The 22,824-nt window shown below is 39.0% G+C and overlaps 1 long non-coding RNA gene across 1 annotated transcript in view; it reads right to left on the bottom strand.

Moving 5' to 3' along the window:
- Positions 1 to 15,112: 15,112 nt before the first annotated feature.
- Positions 15,113 to 22,824, bottom strand: part of LOC124073772 — a 74,509-nt gene continuing 66,797 nt past the window's right edge. The window contains exon 2 of the long non-coding RNA XR_006845722.1: positions 15,113 to 15,535. This is a non-coding gene — a long non-coding RNA (uncharacterized LOC124073772). The remainder of the gene's footprint in view (positions 15,536 to 22,824) is intronic.

A 22,824-nucleotide genomic window follows, 5' to 3' on the forward strand; every position in this document is an offset into this window, starting at 1 on the left:
TCCCATGAGCCGCAACGCACTTCTCTTCCAGTGAGCTGGTGTGGCAAAGTGCAATTACTGCACTCCCTGCCCTGACACAGCAATGTAATTATCTCTGAAGTTGGCCCAATGCAACTCTCATTGTTTAACCCTTCTGTGACAGGTCAGCAGGGATGGTCCGCCACTTCCCATCTGTCCTGATGACAGAAGGTGGGTGGGTGGGGGCAACCAGAAGCACGATCTGTATCAAGCCTGACAACAGACAACCGCCTAACAAGTCAGACAGGAACAATCCAACACATACCGTCTTTGTTAAGAAAATGATGGGTGGTCTGACTGCAACACGTGACAATCAGGGGTCCCACTGTGCAGGAGAACACACAGGAAACATGCAGACACAGCCTTGCAAATGAATCCACAGGGGGAGGAGTGATTTCAGCTCTCTACAAGATGCCTACATGGCTTTAGTTTTTCTAATACTTTAGTGAAACAACTACCTTGTTTTTATATGTCATCGATCGCACTTGACAGCACCTGCTGTAGCTGGAGACACTGAGCAGATGAGTCAGTTGTTGTCAAAAAATAATTCCACCCACATAAGTATTTCTAATACCATGAATGTATTGTTTATGTACCTATGCATGAAGCTTAAAAGAACTGTTTGAAGGAATATGTCTCTTGAAGATATGAAATAACAACTGTAGTGTTTTCTTCCTGCTTTCAGTCTTCATGCTAACATGTACCCCATCTTACCATAGCAGAATGGCTAATAAGTGTACTGTCCTACTGTTTCTTTAATGCCTCTAGCTTATGTAAGTATAAAAAAAAAGAAGAAGAGAGGGAGACATAACGTGCTGAATGGAAATTACATGAAAAGACGGATCTATTTTGGTCTCAAGTACAAGTACATAACAGTACATGACATTTTCTAGATCACTTTTCCCCATTCAGACTTAGTTTTGCGTACAACTTCTGAAAGCTACCCTTTTACAGATTAGTTTTACATGTAAAAACTGTTAAAACTGACATTATGCAGTGTCAGTAGTGGATTCTAGACAACTCCCCTGCGACTACAGAAAGTCATCATTAATCTTCATAAGACTTTGAATTAACCACTGAAACAGTTTGGATACCACCTGTAAAAAGGAGACATGGATGAATGGAGGACATTTTGCCAAACATCTTCTTCCCAGTAGAACGATGATGTAAGCACAGTGGCTTTTAGGTGGCTGGTGCGCAGCCAGGTAGAATGACATATAGCAAGGAGGCATGAGCAATGTGCGGCAAATCACACTTAGGTGAACACAATCTCTGCCTTGACTTTCAGGTTTCATAAATAATGCAATACAGGCAAAGGAAAACATTTGGATTTCCCAGGAGCAAAGACAAATACCTATTAAATTCCACTTTCAAGTGCACTTCTTTAAAAAGGGGGAAAAAAAACATTTATTGGCTGAGTAGCCTGGAAATGCTACTTGAATGTTCAACTTCGGCCTGAAAACCACTGACTTATTTTAAAACACAACTAAACATATCTGGGAGTTGGGTGGCATCCAGACGGAGCTGTGACTGGCTCAGTCAGGTCTGTCCAGGTGGTCAGAGTTCAAACAGACTCAATGAAACTAATTTCATTCACAATGTTTTCATCTCTGTTTAAAACCAAATCCCCATTGAGCAATTTGTCGTGAATAATAACTGCTCACACATTCTTTGAGGAGTCTATACTGATAATCTTACAATTGCATCATCAGAAGTGCACCGAGTTTCAGGTGATACGATAGTGTGAATAAACCGTGTGAAAAGTGTGTAAAAATATTCAGTGTCTGCAATGTGGTTATTGTTAGAAACTGAGTGAGGGAATGTTTATGATAGAGAGGTTGAGATTTTTAAATATTATTTGGATATTATGAAAATTTGCTCATTAAAACAGCTGTTTATGGAGAATGGGATGATGGTGCCCCGTCGAGTGCCAAGTAAAGGTTTTATTTATTTTATTTGTTTCCTAACTGAAGGGTGCAAGATAGTTAAGTTTAAGTATATGGACTATGGGGTTATTGCACTCACACTGACGTTTAAGGGGGGAAAAAATGAATAAATGTGAAATGGAGGTGGAAGAGAGACAAATGAGGAAAGAGACAGAGAGGAGAGAGGCTTTTCTGCCTCGGACATGCCTGTGGGCTTTTGTGTGATAACTGGTGGCTGTAGGAGGCTGTGAAAAGATAAGGTTTACTAATGGGGTATTCAGGAGAATGTTTCATTTATTATCGTACTTTACTAATGCAACCGTGGAGTCAGTGCTATTCATGTGAGCTCTGAGAGGTTTACATTGTAGGGACTGTTAGTGGTGCTTCCAAAACTGTTAATCCTGGAAGAGGAGAGGCAGCTGCAGCCCTGAGAGGCTGTTATGAAGGGTGGCTTTCGAGCAGCCATGGGCAATGTTGGGTTCCAGAGACTTGATACAGAGTCTTCCATCTTTCACATGAACACATTTTCAGTATTGTCTGTTCCTCGTTGGTAGCTGCTTTGTTCTTGGCTCTACTTGGACATGTTTTGTCACCCAACATTTTTGGGTGATTTCACACTACAGTTGATTTACCACATTACAGACCTCTGCATAGTTTAATCATGCCCAAAACGTGTACAATGAGACATGTACACATACTGTAAATGAAACTGCAGCCTTTCTTGAAAGAGTTGCACACCAGTTTGGCTTTGTATTCCAATAACATTGCAGTGTGGAGTATCAAAATCAATGCAGTTGGAGGAGAGATATTGCTTTCTTTGTTATTACATGCATTCTTCATGTCAAAACCTGCAATCTATGTTACCCACAATGCAACTCGAACACAGGCAGTCCCAACAGAGCTTTGGGTGTATTATTCAGTAACGGCTAATATAGACTAGAGGCAATAGCCTGCAGCAGAGATTAGAAGTGGGATACAGAGGGTTGATAAATGTATGTAACTGCACAAACCAGGATTTTTGTAGTCTTCAGCTTCAGGTGACATTCAAACAGCATCACTTGATGCCATTTATTGGACTTTATGCAGCTCCTTCTTGAGCCACTAAAGGTTTTACTGTATTGTATAAACTACTACTTGAAACTACTACTATTCTCACGTATGCCCTACCCCTCCCCAAGGCCCTTAAACAGGGTTTGATATGTAGACTCATTGGTCTTCCTCATTCATCTTTTCATGGCCTGCAAAACACCAGTTTGTGAGTTTTGGGTTGTTGGGGGGGGGGTTTGGTTGGCTGAATTGTAACTGTATTTTTAGTCTCAAATTTGAGAACATATTTTCATACTCTATGTTCACTGGAGGAGCTGCATGCAATATTAACATTAATAAAGAGACAACAATCATAGTAAAAGTTAGGCAAGAAATGAGAGGCTCACCAACCTTTTTTGATTCTGGTCTGGAAAGCAAATGAGAGCAGTATTGTTACTGCAGTAGTTAGCACTTTGATATATGATCTCATTACGGAACATTTCAGTTGGCTCTGTACTCATTCACTGCATATGACTTAATTATTTTGTCAAGCTGCTAACCCCGGTGTTGCCTGTGCCAGAGGTGTTGTAGGAGGCATTAAGCACCACTGGCAACAAATTTTACCAGTTTAAGTCTTTGCAGGGAATTATCCTTATAAAAGGAAGGCATATATGTTCTGTTTGTCTTAGTGTGCTTTGGATATTCTCTGTGGAATGAATGCACTGGCTAATCAGGCAAAAATTCTAACAAGATGAAAATTGCCATTGTATTTAAACTTGTGCTGTAGGTGGAATGCTCCCAGTTTAATCCCTACCTGACGGTTTCAATCTGAGGTATGTGAATTCAACTGTTTAAACTTCAAGGAACTGGAATATATGGTTGGAAACGTATCATGGGGTTTTAAAGCACTTAAAGAGACAGTGGCACAAGTGACACGGCAAATAAAGGATGCCACACAGCAGTTCAACGAGAGGAGGAACATGCATGCACTTGGCAGGAGATGTCTCATAGGTGACCGGCCCAGAGGAGTTCTGGAGGCAGAGCGAGCGAGGCAAAGCCCAGGAACACAGCCAGCATGAACAGGTGTTGGAAAATGTACCAAAAATCCAGCACAAAGCCAGGTGCTGAATGGCAAAATTAAAAAAAAAAAAGAAATGTGAAAAAAGATCGGTGAGTACCACCACTGTAGGTCAAGGAAATCACATCCTGTCTAAAGAGGAATGGAGACGGTATGACAAAACATAGATGCATGGCAATGAAGTTCAAAATAGAAACTTAGAGTTGAACAGAGAGTTCAGGGTGGTTGTTTGATCATCGCAGACAATTTTTCTCAAGGAGCGTTTCCATGGTGAGAATAAAGGACTGACAGGATTCAATCAAAAAAGTAGAGAGTAGAGCTGAAAGTATCATGTATGAGCCAGGAAAGACTCTAAAGCAGTTTTTTTGTCAAGTGCTACACACTGAGGGCCCATTTAGATCAAATACAGCATGCATGCTGCCACAGATAAATTCGGGATTACACAGAACGAAGGAAGAGACAAAGAATGTGGCACAACCGATGAACTGGGGTGCACAGATGTTTTGTCTGATGAAAGGTGATGCCAGAACTTATGTTTAATTAAAGAAGTGGAATGATAAGGGTGACAGGAAAGGAAGCACATGATGTTAGACATCAGCCCAGCTATCTGCAGCAGTGATCTTATCCCTTTATGCAGCTTTTGGATTTTGGCAAATCCCACTGCGTTAAAGCAGACTAGAGTGCAAACTGCTCAGTAATGCTGCATGACATATTTTTATTACCACTTTCATGTGAACTTGTATGGTGTGATTGATATCCATATGAGCTTATCAACTTTATGAAAAATGGCATCTTATTACGTTAGTTTTAGAGGTGAAGGTTTCTGCAACCCAATTGCCAGAATAAATGTTGGCATTGTGCGTTTATTTAACAATATGATGAACTTTTATATTTCAATTTTCAATTTTATGGTGTCACAATGGAGGTCTTGTCACCTAAAACACAGCTGAAAACCCTTCCAACAGCTCTTTGAAAAGATGCCTAGGAAATGTCCCAACAGTCACTAAAATTGGTGGTCCCAAACGGTGGCCTCTTGCCACCACTGCCAAATGAGGAACACATACACATCTTATCCGAACATGCTATGATGTGTATTGTACAAATGCTGATGTGGTTTGCTTAAATATAACATATCTGTGGTTTGCCTAAATGTTATTCACTGCTCACATTTTATTCCGGTGGCTGGGCTGTGGTCGGTTGCGTTCCCTGCAAGGCAGCCTGCGATGCTACGTTAAATGTGCTCTGTTAAAACCACCAAACAAGATTATGAGCAATCAGTTCTATTTGGTAGGGTGTACGAGGTCAAGGTATACCACATCGCTCCTCTGTTCCCCCGGTCTCACTACCACTCAAGTCCCATTAGACAGTAAACCCTCTTGAGAGAAAACAAGATCAGGAGCAGATGAAAGGAGGAGGCAAACTCTGGCTTCTTTTGTGCCTCAGCATTTTTGATGAAACATTAGCATCAGTGTGCGTGGAGCCCTCAGATAACCCAAGTTAACTAAGAAACTGATGGTGAATTAATTATTGCTATATGCTTTTGTATGCATTGCTCTGATACAAAATCAAATTTTGTAAGCATTTACATACTGGTGAGAAATCAATGAGAGAATGTATTAACTTAAAGTCCAGTGATTTCCTATAACTGATATTTTACTGATATATTGTAGGGATTTTGTAGTTTATTGAGCATAATTTGTTGCTTTACGGGATGTGAAAAAAAAGCCTTTTTGTAATAGTCTGTTTTTAAATCCATACACAGCTGCATGTAACTTTATCCATTCAGACAGGGAGTGTATGTTCTGCTCCTGCCCCTTTTTATTCAGTGATTTTAATCATCTTTCCAAGAGGCCCTGGGTAAATTTGTCTTTGTTTGTGTTCCTGTTAGGTAATCCATCACAGTGAACAGCATGTCATCTTTTATTTATATCACAGCAATGTTATTGTTGCATGCTTATGCAGTTGACACATAGCCAACAGTTTCATTAATTGACTAAGATTACAACAATAAAAGCAATTAAAGCAATATATTTTTGTGCTTATATATATGTTGGAGAAAATGTTATAGAGCATTACTGAAATTATTCATTGCCAGGTTTAAATCGCTAATTAATAACCTAAATAAAGGAAGAAACAATATAACACAGTAAAAAAAAAACAAAAAAAAAACAAAGACCATAAAGTTGAATCATGAAAATAATTTAGATTTTTTAGAAGGAGCATGAAGAGACTGTGTAGATATCTCTACTGTTAAAGAAAGTGTTTAATTTTGGCTTTAAAAAAGAAAGAAAATGAATTCTTGTTTCTAAATAAAAGTCCAACTTCAGGCTTTTTTGATGAGCTGTGTAATGTCTAGTTAATAAGACGGACCATCATCATTTAAGATATTTGCACTGTGAAAAGGACTCAATTATATTGCCCTGAAAATAGTAACAGATGGGAGATTTAGTGACCTATTTGCAGAATTAGAAAACGCCAAAAGTTTCATTTAATCAGCACAAGTTTCAACAGATATAAAGTTTGCTGAACTACACCCAAATTTTATTAGTGCATGAATTCCTTAGATACTTAATTAAATTAGATTATCAAGTATCTGACTGCTGCAGTATGTTAAACATTCTGTTTGAGTCAGTCATGGGTCTGGTCACTTAAATTACTGCAGAACAATTAACATGCATGTTGTTCAAGCAGTCCTTTAAACCGGGCTTGCCAAGACTTGACGTTACGCTTTGCTCACAGTAATAAAGCTAGACTGAAAAAGAACTGAAACAAAATGAATAATAAGCACTTAATGGCGATCTCTAAAAAAGAGAACGTAGGCTACATTTAATGGTGCAACAATACAAAGTAAGCACAAAGTGTATTGAGCTAATACGCTGTAGTAAGCACTTACAAAAAAGTTTTAGTAGTCGAATAAACTCTGCGTGAATAACTCTGGCCAATGAATTGGCAGCTGCTCAGAATTTAGTAACAGCATGTCAATCCTTGGATGACTCAGAGGTTATTTAAGAAAGAACTCTTTGTATTTTATTACTATAACTGTAAACTATGCGCTTTTTTACACTGTGTTTAGTAAATTATATAATACCATTATGTCCTGCAAGACGTTTCTATTAAGGTACAGCATAAGGTAATATCCTGCAAAAGGCACTTAGAAAATACTAGTGACTAACATTTTAGCCAATTCATTTCTGTAAATATTCTCTGCTGCAATGCAGAACACACCATGCAAAGACTTGAATCGGCTGCTTGGCTTCAGTGTTGACACTGTAGCTTCATCAGACCCCAAAGTGCATTACCAGCTCCATTCAAACCTTTTAATGAATCAGCTCCGGCAAGACCCATCAATATGAAGACACTGAATAATGCCTTTGGTATGGACACTTAGCTTGTTACCCTATCCATTCTGTAAGTGCTGATTGAGGAAACTGGGGGGGTGGGGTTAGCTGCAGTGCACGGGTTGTTTTTGACCTTAAATCCATTTCTAGTTAATATAATTAGCTTGAGCCATGTGGTTGGTGATTATTTACACATAAGCATGTGAAAATGTGGCATAAAATGCTTTTGCAACACTCATATTAAGATTTTTCTTGTCTGAAGTACATTGCAAATTGATCCATGAAATATTACACCAGGTTCTTTTGTTCTCTCTCTCAGACAACAATACCTGTACATGCTTGTATCTCAAGTTACTTTCTACTCTTTGTATTATAGATGATGTCTCTTCATTTTCCCCTTTTAATTATTCACTTCATCCAACATTAATCATCACTCATATTGCAGAAATTGGTGGTCAAACTTTTCTTGCACGGTCATTTTCCATATTGGGTTTTGGCTCTGATATGTTTTACTTATTTGTTTCGGAATTCTTGAAATAGAAAGCAAAAATGGAGCTCTTTCAGCCAAGAGTTTGCTGAGTCATGACAATTTATCCTCACAGTCACTGACGTTGGTGTCTTAGCGGCTGCAGAGCGAAGGCGGGGCGTCGTACTGTGATTTATTGAGTGGGCCTACTGCAGAGGGAAGCGGGGAGAATAAAGTGCTCTCACCTGGAAAGTGAGGCTCACTGTGGCCAGATTTCACTACTCACAGTCAGTGTAAAAAGAGCCAACGAGGTCTGAATGATTCCATATTCTTGAGTGGATTAATGATCAGTTGCAGGAACAGTGCCTGCAGTGCCAAATTGATTCTTAACATTTATCATTGTTGAATATATGAATGGACAAGAGCAAGTGGGCAGGAGGTTGATGTGCTGACCACTTGCTTTAAATAATGAACACAGAGGGACTGTGTACAGTGGACAGTCTGCAGTATCTTCTTCTTGCACGTTCAGTTGAGCGGCTCAGACATGCCCTAGCGAACTGCTTGAACCGAGGGCACTCTGCACACTGTGTCTTCCCGGCCTTGCAGGTTTCAGTGTTAACATATGTACCGTGCAGTCCCATGGGCCTGACAGTCCCCTGTGCACACTGAGCTTCATGAGGTGAGCAGGGTGAGATAAGTTGTGCCATTTTTCATGTCAGATGGTGTCCCAGATATGCATCAGCTGCCAGTAAATGAATGTCTTGATTTTTTGAGAGTTCTGGATGGTGAAAATCTCGAGTAGTTTAGGAATAATAATAAACTTAAACACAAGGATTTTACAGCACTTTGTCATTCTGTGAAACCCCTGCAAACAACTCTAAGGCTTTAAGGGTGTTCACCAGGGATGCAGCAATTCCAGGCTTTTACTTCTCAGAGTCCTCTAAGTCTCCTCTGATCCCATCAATTAAACTGCAAGCTCCTCTTTATGGAGGGCTTATACCTTTTGTCCTTTACACAGTAAAGACTGCCTTCAGAGCTATCCACATAATGTCACTGTGACTTAGTCACTCTCAGCAGATTGGCATGAGTGTATCTAGTTAAAATTTATTATATGTGGCATATATTTGAAGAAGAAAATCATCATATTTTCGTGCCTTTTCATTCAGGGTAAAATGTTGCTTCCCTTGATGATATCAATTAGACAGGCTGCAAAATACCCAGAGTGAACAGTGGGATGCTTCATGGACTTCCTTTGCAAGCCTCTGAATCACAGTTTGAATTCAAATCTACTGATCACACTGATGACAGCGCTCATTTTAAATTAATGCCGGAGCTGCTGGTGAGATTTTTCTCTGCTGTAGGTCTTACTTGAATACTTGCTGTGGTGCTTTAGGGGTTTCTGCAGCTGCTTCTTTATTTGGAACTCTGTTGGACAGGAGAGTCAACATTAGTGCTTTTTTTGCGCTATATTTCTCAACAGAAGCCTTCAACTTACACTCACGGGAATATCAGAGAAAGCCTACTCAGTGCAGTCTTTGTAAGTGCTTCAATAGGATTTGTGGTTACAGTACACACCAAAACACCATATATTTAACAATAGATAGGCATATTAAGTCATTCTAACTTTAAATATTCAAAGCCACTGAATATTATTAGTGCTAAAAGTGAATGCAGTACTGTATGTGCTTTACATGACTTGATGCATCCCCATACTGAAAGTGTACATTGTAGCATGAATCCTTTCTTTTCCTGAAAAGAGCCGATGTACATTAGCCTGCTGTCAGCATCACATCTTCTCCTAGAATACCATGATGCCCTCTTTAGCTGGTCTTGCCCTGAAGAAAATCTGCTAAAAGCAATAAAGGGGGTGGAGTAAAACCACGCAGCATCCCTGTTATACTTGTCATTCTACCCCACTTATTCCATATAATAACAAATTACTGCCCATGTCACTCAAGAGATCCAACTATGACCGAGAATAAAAGTCATTATGGTGCTTCTCAAGATGGTCTTGACAAATAATCCTGGAGAGCAAAAGCAGACATGGGAGCACATTAATGTCTTTGTCACATGCATGTGCGCAAGGCCACTCTTGGACACAGATTGCATTTATATTGCTATTCATCACTATTCATAGCTGGCCTGGAAGCAAAGACGAATCTTTGATGCAAAGATCAAGCATTAAATGAATGATTCCCCGGGCAAAACAAAAGAAGCCACAGAGTTTGAACCACTTAATAGCTTTTCTGCTTGTGTGCCCTACTGTCCTGCACAGAAATGGCTTGAACAAAAGATTACGAATGCATCTTGACAGTGAAGTGTCAACAGCAGGGTCTCCTTCAATATGGCAAAGGTTAAGTGTACAGCTTTTAAATGTTAAAACAACGCAAGAGGCACCACACTTAGAGTACCAGGTCAGATAGAATACACAAATGCGGGGCTGTATGAAAGAGCTTGAATATGATTAAGACCATCAGAAGGTGGTAGTTTGCCCCAAAGCAGTGTGCAGCAGGAAGTGGTCAAATTTAATAAAGTGGTCTTGAAAGACTATGATGTTGGTTGGTTCACATTTCCTCAGCAAGTTACTCTCAAGTTCAGGGCCCCCGTCTGCAAACGCTTGCTTTCTCTTCCCCTTTGAGGGGTCCGAAGGGCCGGAGATTTCACCACAGTTCACTGGAGTTAAATCTTGTTTAAAATAAATACACAGTATTCCCTTTAATGTAGCTATCTCAAGGCTCTCCACTTTTCTAATATATCTAACAACAGTAGAATAATTAGGTGCCTTATTGCACATATAAACTATTGTAAGATGTGACCTGACTTTGAACTGAATGTTTCATTTATTTTAATTTTATATAAGGTGACATGTACAATTAAACCTGAGATGTACAAGAATTTAATTTGACATGACAAAGTGGCAGTTTCTTGTATGAGCTCTTTTGTAATCTAAAAGCAACTTTCAGTAGAAGAGAAATGTCTTATAATGTTTCATGTTTCCTTTGTTAGTTTCCTCACACACACAAAGGCACACAGACGTTTGTACTTCAGCAGTAAAGTCTACGACCATGTTCTATTTTTCTGCAGAGCCATTACAACATCATTATGTGTGCTCTAGAAAGCATGCTATGCTACTTTAATATTGAATGAGTGAAGGAATAGCACACCAGTATCTTGCTTTCACAAAGCTATCAGGAAACCCATTCTGTCAAATGTGTTTTTTTAACTGTCGATAGCATTTGCTCTGGTGGAGGGTACAGTAAGTATTACTGCATGTCTATTTTTAGAAAGGCAATTTCAAAGTTTACTGTGTGCATGCACATGTGCAAGTGTTCATATGGAAGTGTTCTTGTTTGTGTGTGTGTGTATGTGGGGGGGGGGGTTGCCTTGCTTAAGGCTTGTTGTTTGCAGGTTCAACAGGCAGCACACACTCTGCTGACTGAGGCTACGCCACTCAGATGGAAAATCAAAAACTTAAAATGTTGGGTATTAGCAAATAATATTTAAATCTAGTAACTTTACCTCGATGTCATGGTTAGCTGGAAGGTCTGGCTGCTGCGATCACATTTAGACCACGTCCCAACACAAGTCATAGTGATTCCTGTCCCTGTGTTATAGAGATACTGCATTGTTTACATTTCAGCATTGTTGGTAATTATAACTAACAGGGCAGATCCAGAAACAAACTTAACAAAACTGACCCACCCAGTAGTGTTCATGACACACCTCCAATCACACACTCAATCTACACTGGAGTGCATCTTTCAAAGAGTGAAGCAGAGATACTTTTAGCCGGTCTGCTGCTCACTCTGTGCAGTCTGTTGCTTGTGACTGTGCAGCATGCCACAAAGATTTGTTATGCTTTCATACACCCTCCTCCACCCCAGCTGCCACGCTTTTAAGTGCCGCAAAGTGAGGTACTCCTTGATTGGCAGCTCGAGATCAGTGAAGTACATAACAGGAGATTTATTCACCACCTAGACCTTGTCATCCTGTCAAAATCAAAAATTGTCTAATTTAGTAGAAGTCACTCTGACTCAAATGTACCGAGCAAGGAGCAAATCATGTGCAGTTTTGTCTTTTTTCATTTATTTTATACTGGAGATATCATTCTTGCAGTTTGGGCACTGGCCAGTAAAAGTTAATATATAACATTAAGATATAACGTAAGCCTGTCAGCATGCTGTCTGTTTATGCAGCTTGATTTTATAATCATGAAGGACAGAGATAGGAAATCAAACTACATCATTTTTGCAGATTATCACAATCCCTGTGATTAATCTTTCCTTTGTTTTACATGAACTGAATCTAGTCGTGTGAATTTAGTCTGAAGCTGGACACCACAGAAAACTGTCCATGGTACCAAGGTCAATGCATTTTTAAGGACAATTTCTTCAAATTGCTTTTGGTTGTTAATAACACCTGATGTCCAATGGGTTCACCCAGGAGTTCAGCACTTGAGATGAGCCACTATTTTGACCATCAATTGATTGTTAAAGTCAGTTTTTAAATCCAAAATATCAAATATTTCATGGTTTCAGTTTCTTGAATGTGTGACTTTGCTGCTTTCCTTTGTCTTAAATGAATTATAATTAATTATATTTGGGGATTGAACTATTGTGACAGGAATTTATCACTCTTTTCTGTTGTTTTATACACCAAATGATTAATCGAATAACTTACTAACACTAAAACATTTCATCAATAATGAAAATAAATTGTAGTTGTAGCCCTACAAAGGATGTGAAATCAAGATGGATTGGTTTGCACTCTTAAAAGGCCCAAATGACACTCTGTCAAGTCCACTACGTGTCTTCCTAACAATTATGGCTGTAATAAGTGATATACATTGTGTTTACTGCCGTTGATGAGTTTAATATTGTGAGACGTGTTGAGGAGCATATGAATGAGGTACAGGCTGTGGTTTGTTGTTTGCTGTGTTATGCTACACTAATACACCATATGTCACATGGTAAAACATGGGAGAATGTAGCTTCCTGGTTGATTTGTTAACATAAAATTCATTTAGAAAATCTCACGGTCTCCCGTCTCGCAGAAGCCTTCGCACTGCAAACCACTTGAGCACGCTAATCTCTTCCATTAAAGCACAAGCACAACAAGATGGTTTGCCTTTTTTGAGGAGGGCACACATAATTCGTCTCGGGGTCACTTCTCTTGCTTGTAATAGCAAATCTTAAAAACTCCCTCCTTTCTAGAGCATCCACTTGTGACAACAAAATCAAATGAAATTCACTTAAACATCCACTGTGACGGTACTCCTCTCATAGAAAGTTGACATGGGACAGATTAAATTGGCAATGATTTAAATTCTGAGCAGTTGCGTCAAGCTGTGGACCACAGCAGGCTATTTTTGTCCTCATATCCATGTGCGCTCCTCTGCACGTCAGCAGCTGAGCAGAATCGGTCAGATCGGTGCCAGTGCTCAACCTTTCAATGCTCTGGGTCAGCATCCTGGAGATGTGCCAGAAATTTCAGCTCCTCAAGACCATATGGGGTCTGTTTCTGCTCACCACCTCCACTCCTTCCCCTCCTGCACCCCTTTCCTTCAGGGCTGCAACCTGACCCATCCTCACGTACATCATGTCTTATGAAAGGCAACACAAAAGATGAGAGTCTTCAGACCATACGAGAGGGCGAGCATGACTGATGGATGCTACTCTGCTTCTCCCAATAAAAGAGTCAATACTTCACAGAAAAGGGATACGAAAGATTCACCTTATGTTATTAGTTAGTGTCAGTAAAAGTTTGGTATTGCTACAAGAAAAGAGAGTATGATATGAAATGAAATTGTGGTCTCAGGCAGTGGTGCAAAATAAAATGTCACTTATTGTAGGATAATAACTTTTAACAACATAAATTAGTATATTTGTATATTCCTTTTCCACTAAAATATCCAATGTTGTTATTGTTATGTTGATATTCCTCAGACCAACTACAGCATTAAGCTTTTTTATGGTTATGTTGAGACAATGGCAGCACTTAAGTTTAGGAAAAGACTTCACTTAAACATGAGACATGTTTGTCTAAACTTAACTAAATTGCTTTTGCTGCCTGAACTTAATCACAGAAGGAGTTAGATGTGATTTGTCTGAGATATTTGATATGATGTTGGACTGATGTGTTTAGCATAAACTTCTATATGCAAACTTCACTCCTCTTTATCTGATGCACAACAATATTCAAAATCTAGTTTGTGGCAATTGGTGTTTATGGGTTTTGAGGGCAAATTTTTGTGCAACCTGTCTCTTAAAGCCCAGTAGAAGGCTAAATAAGTAGGTTCCTCTTGGTTGAAGCGTGGCACGTAGGGGCAGCTGCAGGACTGACCCTGCCAAGGACAGAGAGCTTCCCATGCCTGTTCAATGCCGTAAAATGGGTCATTGAACAGCTAAATGGAGTCATTATGATGAGTAATTAAAAGAATACCGCTGAAGACTCCCAAACTCCCCTTTTCTCTCGGTTCCGCTGCTTTTTGTGTTGTCACAGGCCTTTGCTGAAAGCCAGCTGCCTCGGGCCACTTAAACTATCACCCCTTTCACTGGAATGCAAATAGCAGCCTTAGCAGCTAATTGAATTGCATTATCTATTGTCCTCTCATTTACTGAAAATTTAGCCATTTTGCAGATTTCCATTACTGATTGCTGGAGATTGAATTTTGCCTGTGCTTTTCATCCGATACAGCATGTCATACACTCTGAATCACAAGGGATGAGAATACAGAATTGTTTCATTAGAGCAAGAAGGGTAATATGAATACTGATTGTGCAGTAATGTGGAGCTTGTCTTATGTAGATATTAATATGTATGTAGGTGGGAAAATTGCTGCCTTGCATTGCTGCATTGCTGAAGAGACTCAGTAAACAGAATCATAACAGCAAGGTTGAAGCATGGACAAAAGACGAAGAAATCATGATTCAGTTCTATTTCTCTTATTGTTGTGAATGCAGAACATCAATCTCCCTTTAAACAAAGAGTGTCGTTCTCTTTATTTTAACTTCCCATAAAAAAGCATGACGATGTGCGCATGCAGCCTCCCCCTGGCCGGTGTGTGCAGCACATTCTCATTCACTTTTATGGGGAGTCATTAAGATGATGGGGTGGGGGCAACTGATGTTTGATTAATTAGTAAAACTAACTTTGGCAAGAGCGGAAACTGAAACAGAGGATTTCATTAGCTGGGGCTTGTTAGATAAGGTTAATGAGGTGGTTCTGATTCTTGAAAAAAAGAAAAAAAAAAGAAAGAATATCCATGAAGCCAAATTTATTTTGAAGACTGAAATGTCAAAAGAAGGTTATCCTCCAAAGAAGAAGCTTTTTATTACATGCTCCAATAAGACTGGCCTCCATGGACTGGATATAACATGTTGACTTAAATATGTGGATATTATATGAAAATATTTAGTTGTCTCACAGGTCGATATATATATATAAAAAAAATCATTTGGTCAAACTAAGCTCCTTTTGATAGGAAATTACATTTTATCTCTATCATTTGTGTTTTTCCTCAGAGTTCAAGAAGAGAAATCAGTGAACATCTGCACTGCTGGAGGACACCAGGGATGCTCTCTCACACTGAGGACTTCAACCCAGATTACAGAGGCAAGTGCAGTTGTTTGGTACAGTTGTTTGTAGCTCGAGTCGGCTGCAGTTCTGCATGAGCAAACGCCCCCTAAGAGGATCACAGAGAATCCATCACTAATCTTCTGGTCAATACACACGACAAGTACAGTGGCAAAGACAAGTCACTCAAAGGACATGTCATCCTGAGAGTGGACAGTCTGTATGTCTCTAGGTGGATTAATGTTTGGTTAAGGTTTGCTTGTTTTAGCCATTTAAATTAGCATGTCAGCACAGGAAGCTAAATTGTTGTTTTTGCAGAAATCTGGTATTTTTTTATTTATGAAATAGTGGAAGAATTATAGTAAAATGTTGATAACCCATGCCCAGCCACCTATTCAAATAACTATCAAATAACTGACAAATAACTGTATCCTTTATAATTGTTGTGTAATATATATTTCCCCCTCTTTTTCAAAATGATCTCAGTTTCTGCTAAAGAATTAGGTCTTCATATAAAGGAAGCGCACTTGCAAGACAATTAACAGTTGTTTTCCCATATATGATCAAATGATCAACCTTTTTGATAATTTCACTTAAGCTCTTTGGACTATAAATTCTTAATGTTGTTTCATAATAAAGAGAAACTTGTTTCTTTGTGTGAACTTTCATGTAATACCTGACATATGATTCCTTTAAATGTCTTTTAAGAGGTAACAAAGTTCTTTCTTTTGCTTTGTCCTGTATCCTTTTCTTTCCACCCGTGTTTGAGCAACAAATGAGTTTCGTGTGTGTGTGCGTGTGCGTGCGCGCATGTGTGCAGTTACAGGAAGTTCACATTCACACTGAACAATTAGTGCCACATGTAATCAGGAGGCCATTCACATGGGAGACGAAGCCTTCAAATCTTAATCATTATTTGACTCACTTTCTCAAAATACATTTTCATAACCTGCACACAACCTTTCCGCTTCACTGAGTCACGAGTTACTCAGTGAGTCTGTTATGTAAAGTGGGGCAGATATGGTTTCATTAAGGCACATGTCAGCAGCGGTAGAGTTTGTTCTAAACATAACACTTTTCTCTTGACATTTACTTGATTGTGACTGAAAGTGGTCTCTAAAAGACCAGGATGGAAGATGGGTGGCAAATAACTAACCCTAACCCTTACCCTAATTTTAACAGCTTTTGTGAAATTACGCACTGCCTCGATATCTTGTCTTTACTTCCTTTTAAATTAAAGTAAAAGACAAGGTAAAATGTAACGTTGCAGTCCAACAGCCCTTCCTGTTCATTATGTATTTAAATGAAATTGACAGCAGGCAAAATTTCTGCTTGTCCATTGCCTGAAGGGTTCCTTCTGTATTTTTTAACCTGAACCCTATTTTCCCATGTTTTTGTATTCAAGTGACTAATGGGAACAACAATTATTGAAATTGGCCCAGTATCGAGGGAGATCATTGCTGCCGGTATCCAAGAAACAGGCTGCAATGTGATGGCTGCAAGCAAAAGCGCCCTGTCAAAGTATGTCCACTTAAAGGTTTTGTCACAGACGGGCTCATGTTGCTCTTCAAGTGTCTTTTATGGAAAGCCTTAATTCACCTCATTAGGTGTGGAATCATGGGGAAAGATGGGAAAAGGACGGGTAACAGTGTGTAGAGCCAACATGTTTTCAGGTCCAATGCAGTGAATTAAGGGTTTATTTTGACCTAATCAGAGTTAGTGATTGTGATTTCAACAGTGGAAAGACAAACTGATGTGGTTATGTTTTTCTGTCCAGTTTGAATGAAGTCTTACGACAATAAAATGACTTTTTTGTGCAAACGCGGGCTTGGGGCTTTGGCCAGCAGCTTCTCTGGTTAAACAAGAAAGGATCTTATCCTTAAAAAAAGATAAATAAATAACTTGTCTCCTGAGCCTGGTAGTGGCCAAAACAAGCACTGGCAGCCGCAGTCTTACTCAGTACTGGACAAATTTCACCAATCATTGTCCACCTCACCCTCCTGGACACAAAAACATGAGAAAATATTGTCTAGGTTGAAAAAAGCTGAATTTATTATTTATTTCATGGCATGTTTGCTTTATTACAGTTAGTATGCCTTCATAATCATTTCTGAGCACAGCTGAGCCTGACAACATACAGATGATTTAAGTGAAAACCTGGCATTTCCTCTTGAAGTTTACCTCTTTTTTTTTTGTTGCAACCATCCAAGAACTTGATTTACTGGGTCGAAGTGACCATTACAGTCCAATGGGGATGCTCTTGAAGCTGCAAACTTTTGGTCTTAAAAAATGTTTCAGCTGTGTCCCAGTGCCCATTCAACAAAAAAATGAAAGTACACCAAACAGAGAGATGCAATCTCAGAATGAGAGGGCCCAAGAGGGGAGGTGTTTTAATGACGATCATGTCACAGAAAGCTTGTTCGAAAATACCATGTATCAGCGATATCATTACCTAAATCATGTTTGAACATAACATTCAGTCTATGAGCGGTGCCTGAGAGCACATACATGGATATCAAAGCTGCTATTTTAGTGTCATTGTTAATCAAAGAATTTATTGTAGTTTTTTATGTGTTTCTTTAGAAGTGTTTGTGTTCTAGGCCTTTGCCTTTCATGTTGACATAATTTCCAGTTTGTATTCCAAATGGGAGCAGCTATTTCTGGTATCTTTATTTAAACTAGAAGTTGAAAGACAATAAGCGTTTGTATATATGATCCTTTTTATTATTTCATGTCAGTCATATAAGGAAATGCACACTTGGAAAGACTCCAAAAATGAAATCTCCCACTGGACACATCAAATATGTGTCTGATTGCTGGATCAATTGAATGACTTTGATTTAATCCCCACTGCCTCTCAAGTATGGCCAAAGGGATTTGTCTTATGTGGATATGTCCAGAAATATTTCTATGCAGAAGGAACGCAATCAGCCGATATTCATATATACTTTTTTTTGCTATACTAAAACCAGTTTTGGCAACCCATGAAAAAGTAGTGCAACTAGGTTTTCACCGTGGTCATTAAAACTGAAGATGTAGTGTTGGCCCTGGTGAGGCTGATGTGACGAGTCTGTGGGTCCAGAGCTGGAGAGGGACCACAAAAATCCCAGTTTAATTATTTTTTTCTTCAAAAAAAGTGACCAGAGCAATATTCTTTTAGAGAACCTACATTTCCTAGCTGCCCTGCAGAAATATGTGCTTTTATTTCACTGATTTGTACAAGAAGTGCACTAACAGAGGAAAAGTTCTGCCTTAAAGAAACCTAATTCAGGAACATTGAATGTTTATCCTGCGTTTCTCTGACTTTCTTTTTGAGGCTTATTTTTGCAAGTGTTCGGAGTCCAGTTCACCAGGACCTCTTATGTGCACAAACCAAAGTGCACATGCCAGCCTGAAGAGTGCCACCTGTTCACCATGGAGTGTGTGTGTACGAGATATTCGACATTGCCAAAATCAATGGTCCTAAACTTTGCCAAATAGGGGCTGCCCATCCTCCTCCATTTGTGGACAAGTTTCACTTTAAAATGGAGCTAAAGATGAAAAGTTGTGTCACTAGAGGTGTTAGAGGACAAGAAACAATTTAAACAAACATTAATAATTGAGATGACAGTGACATGTCATCGGAGCAGTGCTGTACTGTGGCGGAAATAAAGAGGGAACTGTTTAAAATGATTAGATACTAAAACACCTACAACTAAAACACCTCAAAGCAGTACGAGAGGCAGCCAAGAGGCTAAGGCAGTCACAGAGAAGTAAGCCTGGATCACTGGATAACATTTGATATTACAGCTTACAGAAGTTTATGTTGGATGCAACAGAAAAGGACACTGGGCAGACTGCCTGACAACCTGCCAAAAACCAGTAGGTGTTGGAGTAAGAGAATTTTCCAGACTTACATGAACTATAAGTTGTTATGCCAAAATATTACAATGTAAAAAGTAAAATCTATTAAAACAAAACATCTCAGTGAATTGGCAAGCAAGAATATTTACTTTGCATTAAATTGTTTTATCTGAGTTCATCTTGGAATTTAAACTCAAAACCCTCTAAGATGCACTTCAGTTTCACTTATTTACTTATTTGATTTGACTGAAGTCTGTACAAAAGTTAAGTCAGGATATCATAAATTCATGGATCGCCGTGACGATCATTCCCCCGTCCAGGTCACAGCAGCTTTAAGCTTTAGCCCTATCAAGCTGTCCAGTGCCAGGTCCTCCATCAACTTTGATCCCTAATTGATGGCACTACAGAAGAGTTATTTGAATGGATTACCGTAAAGAGCATCATGGATTAGCCTGTGAGGGACATGGATCCTGTGGGAGCCTTAAATTGGTCACATAAAGTGATTATGAAACGTCCGTATTGTTGACAATTATTTGCCTCTGTCCTCACCAAAGGAATTCAACCCTTCCTCGTCATTTGCTCAATGCGTCAAATTCACTTTGGCCTGTTGGACCTCACGTTGGCTGCAGTGTGCATGTTGGCTGCGGTGGTGTTTGCTGGTGGCCAAATGATTAAAGCCTTCAGGATTGAGGGAAGCGGTTGTAAATACAGCATCGCTTTAGTTAACATTGATGACTTAGCTATTAAGACGTCAAGCCAGTGACTATATAAAACCAACCTGTCGTTTTTTAATCACTGTGCTTGTTAAGGCAAAGTCAATACAACACATCACACTCTCAACAGCAGCACAATTCATATTTAAAGGCGTAATGTCTGACTAAAAGAATATCCAACGTAGGGCCTCCTCAGTGGTTCTTTGTTGGTGTGTTTCCCAGAACAGAACTCATCCAATTGCCTTGCCCGGGCTGTCATCAGTCTTAATGTACTGTAATTTTCAGCGATCACGTTACTCACTTCATGCTCCCTCAGTCCATTAATTTATTGATGAGAGCTACTTCTATCAGAAATATGGCAACTGTAAGATTAAATGCTTTGCCCTGTAACAGATAAGCAAACCCAAATCAGACCAGGAATGCCTTCTGTAAATATACTGCGCATGCTCAAGTTGCCAACAAAGTAAGCCAAAAATTGGACGTCAGTGAACATAAAGCTATGATCGAGTTTATGAGCCATTTGTTATAATGACAGCTCTGTTATTGTAACCCTTTCTGATACTCAAACACTTGCACAGGCTTTGACTTCACAATTTCAAGGTTTGATGGAGAAAATGAACGGAAACTAACACAGGGCCGCACATTTTTGACAGGCAGCCGTCAACCATTCATTACAGTCTCGCTAATGATTTTTTTTCCCCACATCACTGATAAAGTGCTGTGGCACCTTTCACAGCATGACAGGGGACTTTTCTCAAACCATGACACCTCAATTCTTTGCTCTTATTACATGCCATTTAGCCAGTCAGACCACAGAAGATAAAGCCTCCAGTCTGTATTAGAATTTGTGCAGTTTTAAATTAATGCAATAAAACAAAGAATCTCCTTTGTCTTAAGCGTAAGGTTGATTTAAAACACAGATTCGGGCATGTTCTTGAGTGAGAAAAGAGAAGATGATTGAGGCTTTGATTTATCGTCCATAGAGAAGGATTAAAAACCGGAGGCCACTCACCTTTAAAGAAGGATCTCTGGCCATCTATTTTTATGTTTCCTCTTGTCAAAAGGTGTCCTTCATTTGTGTCATGTCTCTTTAACATTGATCTTTTCATTTCTTTTGTAAGACCTTATCCAACATGCCTCAGCTTTAAGCCTGTGAACTTGAATTAGATTTCATTGAGATGATTAATACAACAGAACAAATTAGGGAGGTGAATGAGTTTTACTGACATTTGTTGAGCATGTAATTACCTGTGGACTCACTGTTCGCCATCTAAGTAATTGTTATGTGACTCACTGTATATAATAAGAAGCTAAAACTGATGTGAAATCTATTTCAGGTACAAAAGCTTCCTGGTGCATTTTCAAACAAAGTTTTCTTCGGTCTGAAATATAGCAAGATTGCAGGAGATGTGACAGCAGGTTACTCAAATGAGAAAACTTCACCAGCATCATTTTGCCTCAGCATCATTTGATAAACCATTTGCCAGTACTCATTTTATTACCTGTCTGACTCACGTCCTCCTCCGTTACTTTGTTATTTCAGCCTCTTTTCTTGAGAGACTATTATCTATAATTTCCATCAGAGCCTCCAAAGTTTGGTTATTTCTATTTAAGAGGAATTCGCTTCACCATTTCAGGATTGATTTGTGTTTGATGATGTATGTTTTCCATTGCCACTGTGCTTCTTTATTCCCTTATCCCTTCATAAAGACAGCACTGAGGCTGGAAATTGCATCTCAAATGGATTATAGATTAGTATCAGTGTCTGACTGTCCAACTTGGGTGGTAATGTGTCAGGATTGTGGCTCAGTCCTGACAAAGAACTCATCTAGTGTGTTGTGAGAACCAAGCTGAGGGTGTAATAAATCCTGAATCCAGGTGATATGAATAGATTAGTCAGTAATGCTGTCTAACTTTCATTTATCTATTCATTTATCCATCATTGAGACTCATTTTTCTTTACAGCAGTTGCATTTACTTATTAATTCACCTTCAGAAAGGGAAGAGGAACAATTTGCTTTAATCAAGAGCTGACAATCCTGATACCCGCACACACAAAGCTGTGGGTGTTTCACAAGTAAAGATCGCTGACTTTTATGTATAGGAACATCATATCTGCAAAAGTTAGGTTGCCAAGTCTAATAATGGACAAGCAATAAATATACACAAAAAATGCTGCATTAGCCACTAAAATTAACCAAATTTTCAGATTTTATAAATGTCAATATATTTATGTTATGGTGTCCTGTCAGAAATCCAAACAGTTATTTCAAAGTAATGGATAAGCAGACGAAAAAGTTAGCTAATGTATTGTTTAAATCTTGAAAATGTTGAAAAGTCTGAACGTAAACTTGATCAAAATGACTGAGACACTGACAGTGTAAAAAACGATAATATGCACTTACATCTAGTTGACAGAGTTTCACAAGATCCCATTTAAAATGCAAAAATCTTTTCTGTAACTGAGTGAGTCAGTGAATGGATTCATCTGTTCATGATATATCTGTGACATTTTTCTACATTTGACATACTGTTTTCATTGCGGTAATCGGAGATCAGTAATCAAATCATTAAGCAGGTCACTGTTCCTGGATATTTAATGTCCCTTAATGTTTGTCATGAATTTTATGACTTGATGATGATTTAGCAGCACAGTAAAAATCTAAATGAGTCAGAAATGAAAATAACATTTCTGTGGCCTGACTGAAAGCAGTCATTTCAACAGGGCTCAGTAGAAGTAGAAGACTTCTTTAATGATTAATCACATCACATGAGGCATCTGTCCACTATGTGATATATCTTGTCATATGACCTTTCCACTTTGTTGTACAATGATAATTGC

This window comes from Scatophagus argus, chromosome 16, assembly GCF_020382885.2.
Source record: "Scatophagus argus isolate fScaArg1 chromosome 16, fScaArg1.pri, whole genome shotgun sequence".
Taxonomy (NCBI): domain Eukaryota; kingdom Metazoa; phylum Chordata; class Actinopteri; family Scatophagidae; genus Scatophagus; species Scatophagus argus.